This window comes from Zingiber officinale, chromosome 6B (genome assembly GCF_018446385.1).
Source record: "Zingiber officinale cultivar Zhangliang chromosome 6B, Zo_v1.1, whole genome shotgun sequence".
Classification (NCBI taxonomy): domain Eukaryota; kingdom Viridiplantae; phylum Streptophyta; class Magnoliopsida; order Zingiberales; family Zingiberaceae; genus Zingiber; species Zingiber officinale.
In genome coordinates this window covers 86,252,417-86,261,528 of record NC_055996.1, presented here as the reverse complement: position 1 = coordinate 86,261,528, position 9,112 = coordinate 86,252,417, and the positions used below count along the sequence as shown (strand labels likewise).

Sequence of the window (9,112 nt, the reverse complement as noted above, 5' to 3'; positions counted from 1 at the left end):
GAATAAAGAATATCTCCAAAGTAAACTAACTTTATAAAACTACAAAAGTGATAAAGTATGAAACTCGATCATGTTTGCTTTAACTTTAGCATAATTATAAAATTCTTTATATATATGTTTTATTTACTAACCTTTATCTTAATCAATAAACTAAGAAATAGGGAAAGATTAGAATATAAAAATAAACTAATTGCATTTGCTTTTAGCTAGAGGAGGGAAAATATAATAAATAAAATAGTTTAGGTAAAACAATGAAGTAAAAAAGAAGAAGAAGAAAATAGACTAATTGCATTTGCTTTTGTGTAAATTTTATTTTTTCATGTCTCTTTGATTAATATGAAAATAAAATTTTGAAAAGAATGGAATTAAATTTCTTCCTTTTCTCTTTTTTAAAGCAAATAATAAAAAAATGATTGTAGGTGCTAATTAGTATAATTGATAAGAGCTATAGAAGTTGTTAATGTGTTGGATTCGAACCTAATTTTTTTCTTTTTAAATAAAGACAAGAGATTGATGTGCACACCACCAAAATAAGTTCATTAAAAAGTTTTTTTTTTTCATTATTTTAATTCAAACTACTATAACTAACCAATTTTAAATACTCTTTCTCCCTCTATATATTCTCCAAAAACATTGGTCATAACATAAGATAATACTTATGAAATGACCTTTGTTGGTATTTTCATTAGACTCTACTCATTTTTGCTTCATAGAAATTATCTTCCTAATTTTAGTTCCTAAATTGTTTTTTCATTCTTCTATTCTTGTAAAAATTTGACTTCTCTTGTCGTGTTTACTTTTGTTCATTTTGTTGTTGATATGTATTTTTTTTAACATAATATCAATTGCTAGACGAAATGACATTAACTATTGATACCAATCCCTTCAGCTTAAATCTTTTCAACTTACATTTTATTATCCTTTGTTGGGGCTAATTGCGATACCATTTGTAGGAGGAAGAGTGGCCTAAATTTCGATATCAAAGTTTACGCATGCTTAAGATTGGAGGATGAACTCAATATGACACTGCAAGATGAAAGCCATCGTCCTTCGTCTGAATAAACTCATTCGGTACAATTGAGATCAAGCTCAATGAAAGGAAGGTAAACAAAGCTATAATTTAATATGATTGTTGCAGAAAACAAAGTAAATAGAGAAATATAGCTTATTATCAAATGAGTTTTCTTAAGTCAGTATTGATGTTATCAATCAATTGATGTTTTGCATGTCTCAGTTGATACTTTTACACATCTGAATACTAGTTTTTGAAAGATTTGCCAATTGTACAAGGAAAGCCGTCATTGAGTGTCTTCATATTGTTCTTTTGACATTTAACCTTGCATTCAAAAATGATTGATCTTCCTATAAGCAATCACTATGAAGGGAATATACGCGGTTTAATCGACTTGGCTTAAATAGCAATAACGAAATATTTGAATGACAAAAGTTTGATATTTAGAACAATGTTGCACATAATGACTCTTTGCCTAATGAAAGTCACTTGTGTAGTTAGTTTTTTCAGTTTGCTGCCAAACTGATGAACTATTACTCCACTTGTCGCTTGAGTCAGACATGGAGTTACCTTGCGCAACACTGTTTTGATGTCAAACTTTTTTTTTTATTCAATCACTTATTTATAATTATTTAAACTAAGTCAATTAAGCCACATACATCTTTTTCATAATCATTGATTTTAGGTAGATCATCTATTTCTGATGCACTAGGTTTGATGCTAAAAGAACAATGTGAAGAACCTCAATGATGACTTGCCTTGTTATAGTTGGTGAAACTTTTAAAGATTACTACTCAAATGTGAAGAGATATCAACCGAGATATGCTAAGATATCAATTATTTGATAACACATTGATTTAGGAAAATTCTTTTGATAATAATACTGCTATTTCTCTGTTTCCTTGGATTTCTGCAACTGCCATCTCAAGTATTAGCTTTGTTTACTTTCCATTATTCCAATTGACGTCATAAAGAATGATGCACTGGAATTTTTTTCAGCAAGCATACTGAATTGCTTGACAAGAGCTAGATCTTATCGTTTTGTTGATGTTGCTCGATGAAAGCTCACTTCAGCTGGTCTCCACAGGGATTAATCATATATCAACAAGAAAGAAAGCTATTTTTTTTTTAAAATCCGGTATCCAGTTTTTAGGAGCTCACTAATCACAAGATGGACGGTTCAGCTCCACATTCTGCCCATCAAGTAAATCGGAAAGTGATTGTGATTGTTAGTCCTAAGCGACCAGTTACCTATGTTTGTAATCCCACTAAAAGAAAATGATCTACAGTACATTATAGCTAAGATTTAAACCGTAAATATTCGATTAACGGTTGGAGTAACCGTTGCACTAAAGTCCGGGGACAACTGGAAAGCAAGCAATAGCTAATATAGCTGCTGGAGATGATGTAGTTGTCATACATCTTTTTGAGTTTTTTTTTTTAACTCTTGTAATCAGTATTTTGCCTCTTGAGAGAAAAAGAAAAACTCAATTATCATGCATACACTTTAGACAATCGATATTAGATAATAGCCAAAAAAAAAAAAAAAAATTCATACACGTTGATATAGTGTAAGGTCAATAATTAAGATGATGTGGAAGTGAAAAAAAAAGGTAGGTGACGGTCAAGGTCAAGGAATACATGTTTAGGACTTAGTCTCTTCATTCTCCTCGTCGTCTCCAATCCGGTCAGGACTCAGAGTTTAGTCCCCTCATTCCCCCGGTCGGCTCCAATCCAGTTGGGACCCAGGACTCAGTCCCCTCATTCTCCAGGCCGGCTCCAGCCCGATCATGCCCTAGGGCTTAGTCCCTTCATTCTCTTGGCCGGCTCCAGCTCGATCGGGCCAAAGGGCTTAGTCCCCTAATTCTCTCAGCCAATTCCGTCTTGATCGAGCTACTACTAAGAGAAGTTTTCAGGTAATCATAACAACTTGTTAGAAAATAATAACTATTTATCAGGAAATATTCTAATAATCTATCACATACACACCGCGGAACCTTCCTTTACCCAATAAAAGTCTGTTATACATCCTCCATCTCCCGACATACTTTGGCATTTGACATTATATGGTGCCTAATGATTATAGAGGTCACGAAGGTAATATAAAAATGGAGGTCCTTTCCGTTGGCCAGGTACGCGCGAATACTAGCTTATACACACGTATTTACTACAGTTCTACTTTCATACCTTTTTCTGCTCAGCCTCCTTTCTGATTTGAACGTTGGAGGGCCTGCACCAAGGACCTCTTCCTTAGTTCTCACTCTAACGCTTTTAGATACTTTGTCTGTAGTGTTTATAGGATCATGGGTACTATCGATGATCCTCTCCCCCCAAGCCCTAGATTCCTCTATTCCTGTCAACATCCCTGCCCTCGTCATTGGCCCCCTTCATCCGACTCAGCTTCCGAACGAGATTAAATTTGACATTGTCTGTGGAAACCTCTTCGCCTGATCTAGAATGTGAAGATGGAATACACCGATAAAATCAACGTCACTATGACAACAGGGAAATATGAGATATTCAAAGAGGCCAAGATGCGAGTGACCTCAAAAAAATAGTCTGCAAATTCTCACTCACGTCATGCAGCTGTGGCCTCGAGAGACGGGTCCGCCACCTCTGACGGAAAATTCAAGAGGAAGCAGTCATGTGACTTCCCTCGGGCACTTTGTCGGACGCTTGGAGAACGGAGCACCAAAATCGAGCGGTCTTAGGCTTCTTCGGCTAAGAACTCACCCCCAAGGGACTCAAATAGAGGTAAAGCTCTAGCTACTCTGGAAATGCCTAAACAACCTAGTGTGCCTTTCTCTCAGGAAGTGATGGGCGAGAAGCTGCCTAGGGGTTATAAGCCCCTATCTATAAGGGAATACGAAGGCAGTAAGGACCCAGAGGATCACCTCCGTAAATTCCAAAACATCGCCCTATTACATTAGTATAGAGATGCAATAAAGTTCCGAGTGTTCCTTACCACTTTTTCAGGCTCGACATAGAGATGATTCGATAGACTACCGGTTGGATCTATCATTTACTTTAAGGAGTTTAAAACGCCTTCTTGCATCATTTTACTAATAATAGAAGGTACCAAAAGACTAATCATAGTCTATTTGCTCTCAAACAAGGGGCTACGGAGTCCTTGAGAGCATACATCAAGTGTTTCAAATAAGTGGCATTGGATATCCTATATGTCATCTCTGAGATATTAATAAGTGCTTTGTCTTAAGGCTCTCGTGTTCCAATGACCGTCGGGCCCAAACAATCATTCGCTCGGATTCCAGACTCTCACCCCAGTGCAAGTTATAAGCGAGCAAGGCTCTCACGTTCCAACAACCATCCGTCCAAAACAATCGTCCAGTCAGATTCCAGACTCTTGTCCTAGTATGAGTTATAAGCGAGCAAGATTTTCATGTTCTAATGAATGTCCTGTCCAGACGACTGTCCGGTCAGATTCCAGACTCTCGCCCTAGTGCGAGATATAAGCAAGCAAGGCTTTGATGTCCCAACGATCGTCCAGTCCAAACAACCATCCGGTCCAAACGATCATCTGGTGGGATTCCAGACTCCCGCCCTAGTGCAAGTAATAAGTGAGCAACGCCCTTATATCCCAACAATTGTCTAGTCTAGACGACCGTTTGGTCGGATTCTAGACTCTCACCCTAGTGGAAAATAAACTTTTTAATGTTCTTACCTCTAGATCTTTAGAAACATAATAGGAGTCGACAATTGAAGAACATTCAAGTGTCCTTGGGAAAGCATATAATGCGTGCCTTAGGGAATCTCGGTTTGTTACCTTTTCTCCGAGATTTGTGAGTCCGATGATCAGCTCCTTCAATTTAGCATGCAGTTGCACTACTGATTCTCCTTCTTTTAGTTGGAGGTTGATCAGTTGGTTTCGGAGCAGATCCCGTTTTGTGAGCTTGGCTTCGGACGTACCTTCGTGTAGATCTAGGAACTTCTCCCAAAGTTCCTTTGCTGATTTGTAGGCGCCGATTCTGCTAACTTCTTACGGAGGCAGCATGCTCAGCAGATGAAATTCGGTTCGTCCATTGGCTACGAAGTCCACTTGCTCCTCCTTGGTCCACATATACTCTTTTTTTTCTACTCCTTGTTGATTTTTAGGGGCTACAAAATCATATTTGATTATCAAAAGAATTTCAAAATCAGTTTTAAAAAAAATACCTCCATGTATTTCTTCCATACGCGAATCCACCCTGGAATTTCAACGGGTAGATGCTCGGTCCGGCCATCATCTCGGTACTTCAGTCGGCGGTTAGTCCTTCTGAGACATTTTGACTCTGATATCAATTGTTGGTGCAGCGGGGCTTGTAGCCTACAAGAGAAATAAACCCCATTCTGGATCCTTTGATTAGTAGCATAATAACAATAATAATAATAATAATAAAAGTAATAATAACTTAAAAAGAGTAGGTAAAAGGTCGAAGTTTTACTTGGTTACAACGTAGGTGGTTGTTAATCAAAGGCGTTGAAAAGCACTAGAAGATCTCCTTCGTTGAAGGTGGAGAAACCTTTTACACACATTGACAACTCAAGAATGACTAGGAAAGTTAATGCTGAAGTTGTTCATTATTTTCTCGGTCTAGAGATCATTTTATAGCCCTTGAAAAAATCTTATCCGAGGTTGGAAGGCGCCTCCAACAAGGTGAAAAGCGCCTCCAATGAGACAAGCGAAGATAAGGTTTTATCTTCGCTAATAGTTACATTTTTCCCAGTCTAAGGCACCTTCAAAGGGTTGAAGGCGCCTTTAACCTTGTTAAAGGCACCTTCCAACATAAAGGTGTGAAGGCGCCTCCAACCAAATTGAGGGTGCCTCTAGCAGCTCCACAGCTCCTCATTGGTTCTTCCGTTGCTCCGATCACCTGGGTGATTTCGTCCATTTGGGTTCACCCGGACCCATCTTCCGATCTTCTCCTCGAGCAGACTTCCTCCCTTGCTTCTCGTCCCTTGAACGTCGCGCACGTCCTTCTCATCCTGTACTCTTCCGCAGCACCTCATCTCTCAAATGCATCAAGCCTGCCAGCTCTTTTCCCATGTCATCTTTTCACTAGCTGTTTCTTCTGCTCGACTTCTTGTGTTCCTAAGCTCCTGCGCACTTAGACACAAGGATCAAATATATACAGGACCTAACTTAACTTGGTTGACCATATCAAAACTATCATGGGGTATTTACACACAGGACTATGGTATAGTCAATCAGACATGAGCTTCCTTCGACTAGACTTAGTGGGGAGTCTTGTGATATGGTGTATATAGGATGATTCCTAGGATAGCATAAGGTTAATAATCAAGATGATGCAAGAGTCAAAAAAATAGGACGAGGTGGTGGTCAGGGTCAAGGAATACATGTCCAAAGCTTAGTCCCCTCATTCTCCCGGTCGGTTCCAGCTCAGTCAGGCCTCAGGGCTTAGTCCCCTCATTCCTCTGGTCGGCTCCAGCCTGCTCGGGACTAAGTGCTTAGTCCCCTCATTCCCCTGGCCGACTCTAGCCCGGTTGGGACCCAGGGCTTAGTCCCCTCGTTCTCTTGGCCGACTCCAACCTGTTGGAGCAATCCCAATGGTCCGTGTGACCATGTGTTTTGGTGTTTGGGCAAAGGGTTTAAATTAAGTTCACCCTTGTATTTGATATGTGTATGTGAGTGTGCAGGTATGCAGGATACACATATGACTCAGGTTGATGGGTGCGGTAAAGGATGGAACATCCGAGGGACCATGGACAAGGCAGCGAGGACAAGGGCAGAGTGAAGCGACTTCGAGGCATACGCGAAGGATGATATTGGGGATGAGCCGCGGGCTTGAATGCATCCGAGGGACGAGAGCCAAAGGAAGTAGGCTTGAAGGCAAGAGGTCAAAGCTGCAAAGAAGCGTCAAGTGAGTCATAAGGGTGAGGGTACGAGTGCACGAGAGATTGCACTCAGATTAAAATCCTAGTTTTAGGGTTTTACTATAGTGCTACTGTAACAGTACTGTAGCGCTACTGTAACAGTACTATAGCAGTACTGTAGCAGTCGATAGCATGTTTTAGCAGTCGACTGGTGCAGTCGATCGTCGACTGATGCAGTCGACCGCGCAGTCGACTGGGCGCGAACAGAATGATTCTATTCGTTCGGTCAGTGTGGATCAGTCAACTGCACCAATCGACTGCTAGTTTTAGCAGTCGACTGGTATCGAGTCGTTGGGATGTAACGGTCGAATTTCCACAGAGGGCAGTCGACTGCATGTTTTGGCAGTCGACTGGTAAGCGGGGTTTTCAACCCGCGGCCTATATAATCAAAGCTTGGAAGCTTGGTTATCTCTGACGAAATTAGTGGTGGTAAACCCTAATTAGTAGTCTACTTGTTCTCAAGTATTTGTGAGTGTTGTGGTGAGGTTTCTCCACTCACAAGGAGCTACTTGAGATAGCCGGAGTTTGCCGGGGGCTAATCTACCGACGGATTGGGATCGTCCACCTCAAGGACACGCCATGGAGTAGGAGCCCTAATCTCCGAACCACGTTAAACGAACGTGTTAGTGGTTTACATTTCCTTTCTTAGTTTTAGCCTTTAGCTTGCTTGTTTTGTTTGTATTCCGCTGCGCAAGCTAACATCTTAGGAGAAGCGATCTATTTGGGGGCACTGTCTATCCAACCTCCCTTCAAGCCGGCCACCGATCTTCAACAAGTGGTATCAGAGTGAGGCTGCTCTCCATTGGACTAACCGCCAAGGAAGCACATGATGACCGGCTTGATTGAGCCTCCAAAGTTTGAAGGAGGAAGCCTTGGAGACATCACATATTGGATGATGAAGATGGAGGTTTTCTTTAACACGGATTGGGACACTATGATGGTGGTCGAAGAGCCGTTTGAAGTCCTGAAGGACAAGAAAGGGAAGAAACTCCAACCACATCATTGGGCGGAGGAGCAAACCACAAGATCGGAGGCAAACAATAAGGTAATATCAATTTTAATTGATATGTTGCCTTCTAATGTGATGAGCCATGTAGGTAAATATAAGAACACCCACAATTTGTTGAGCAAGATAAAGAAGGTTAAATGGGAAGAGCCTATGCCTACACAAGAAGAAGAAGAAGAAAAGTCCGAAGAAATTGATGAAGTGGTCCAAGAGGAGAAGAAGGACCAATCGGATGTGGAGCCCAAGGAGATGGGCTTAGTAGCTCAAGAAGAGGAGGTGGAGCAAACGGAAGTTGAGTCACGCTCAACATCCGAGGAGGAGAAGGAAGATGAGACATCATCTACATTCTCAAGAATTGAAGAAGATTCCAAGACAAGTGAAGAAGAAGAAGTCTTGGAAGTCAACATAGCAAGCACCTCCACCGAAGTGAAGTCAAAGAACAACATAATTTGCTTCAGTTGCAATGAAAAAGGACACTACAAGAGTAGGTGTCCATTGGGTAAGAAAGAGGTAAATTCTAAACCCATTCAAGTTAATTTAAACACTAACAAGGGTTGCAGGAATGAAGAAGCCCAAAGGAGGAGATTGAGCATTGTGTGCTTCATGTGTCGGGAGAAGGGACACTACCACAACAAATGCCCCAAGAAGGGGGAAATCAAGAAGCTTGAACATCTAAAGAAATGAGAGAAGAAAAGGAGCTCAAATCAAGGGGGAGCTTCAAGGATAAGGGAGGTATACCCTAACTTGAAATGTAATTCAAATTCTTATACTCCCATACATGCTAGAAATAATTTTCATTATTTACCCATGCAAAATTTTGGTTTTAAATATCATGATAGAAATAGGGTAAATATAGATCATAACCCTAGGAGATCCATTCATGATAAATCTAGTAATGGTAGACCTAAGGAGAACTTAGGCATTAATCCCAAGAAGGGGAGACACATGCCTAGAAAGGGTAGGTTTAGAAATGTCCAAGGTGGACATGTTGACTCTAGGTTTAGGAACCTAAAAAGGGAAAATCAAGATTTGAAGTCAAAGCTTGATAATTTAGAGAAATTCCTTAAGAGATTCACTATTGGATCTAAGGGATTAAATATGATGTTGGGTAGTCAAAGACCCAATAATGATAGATCGGGTTTGAGATATCGATCTAGCACCTCAAAGGCTAAAGAGAGATCATATGCTAGGGTGGCAAATGA

General features: G+C 40.4%; 1 long non-coding RNA gene across 1 annotated transcript; it reads left to right on the top strand.

The window, feature by feature from the left end:
* Positions 1-644: 644 nt before the first annotated feature.
* LOC121990385 lies at positions 645-2,482 on the top strand. Its single transcript, XR_006114581.1, has 3 exons — positions 645-676; positions 954-1,103; positions 2,012-2,482. It is a non-coding gene; the product is annotated as an uncharacterized LOC121990385 (long non-coding RNA).
* Positions 2,483-9,112: the final 6,630 nt, after the last annotated feature.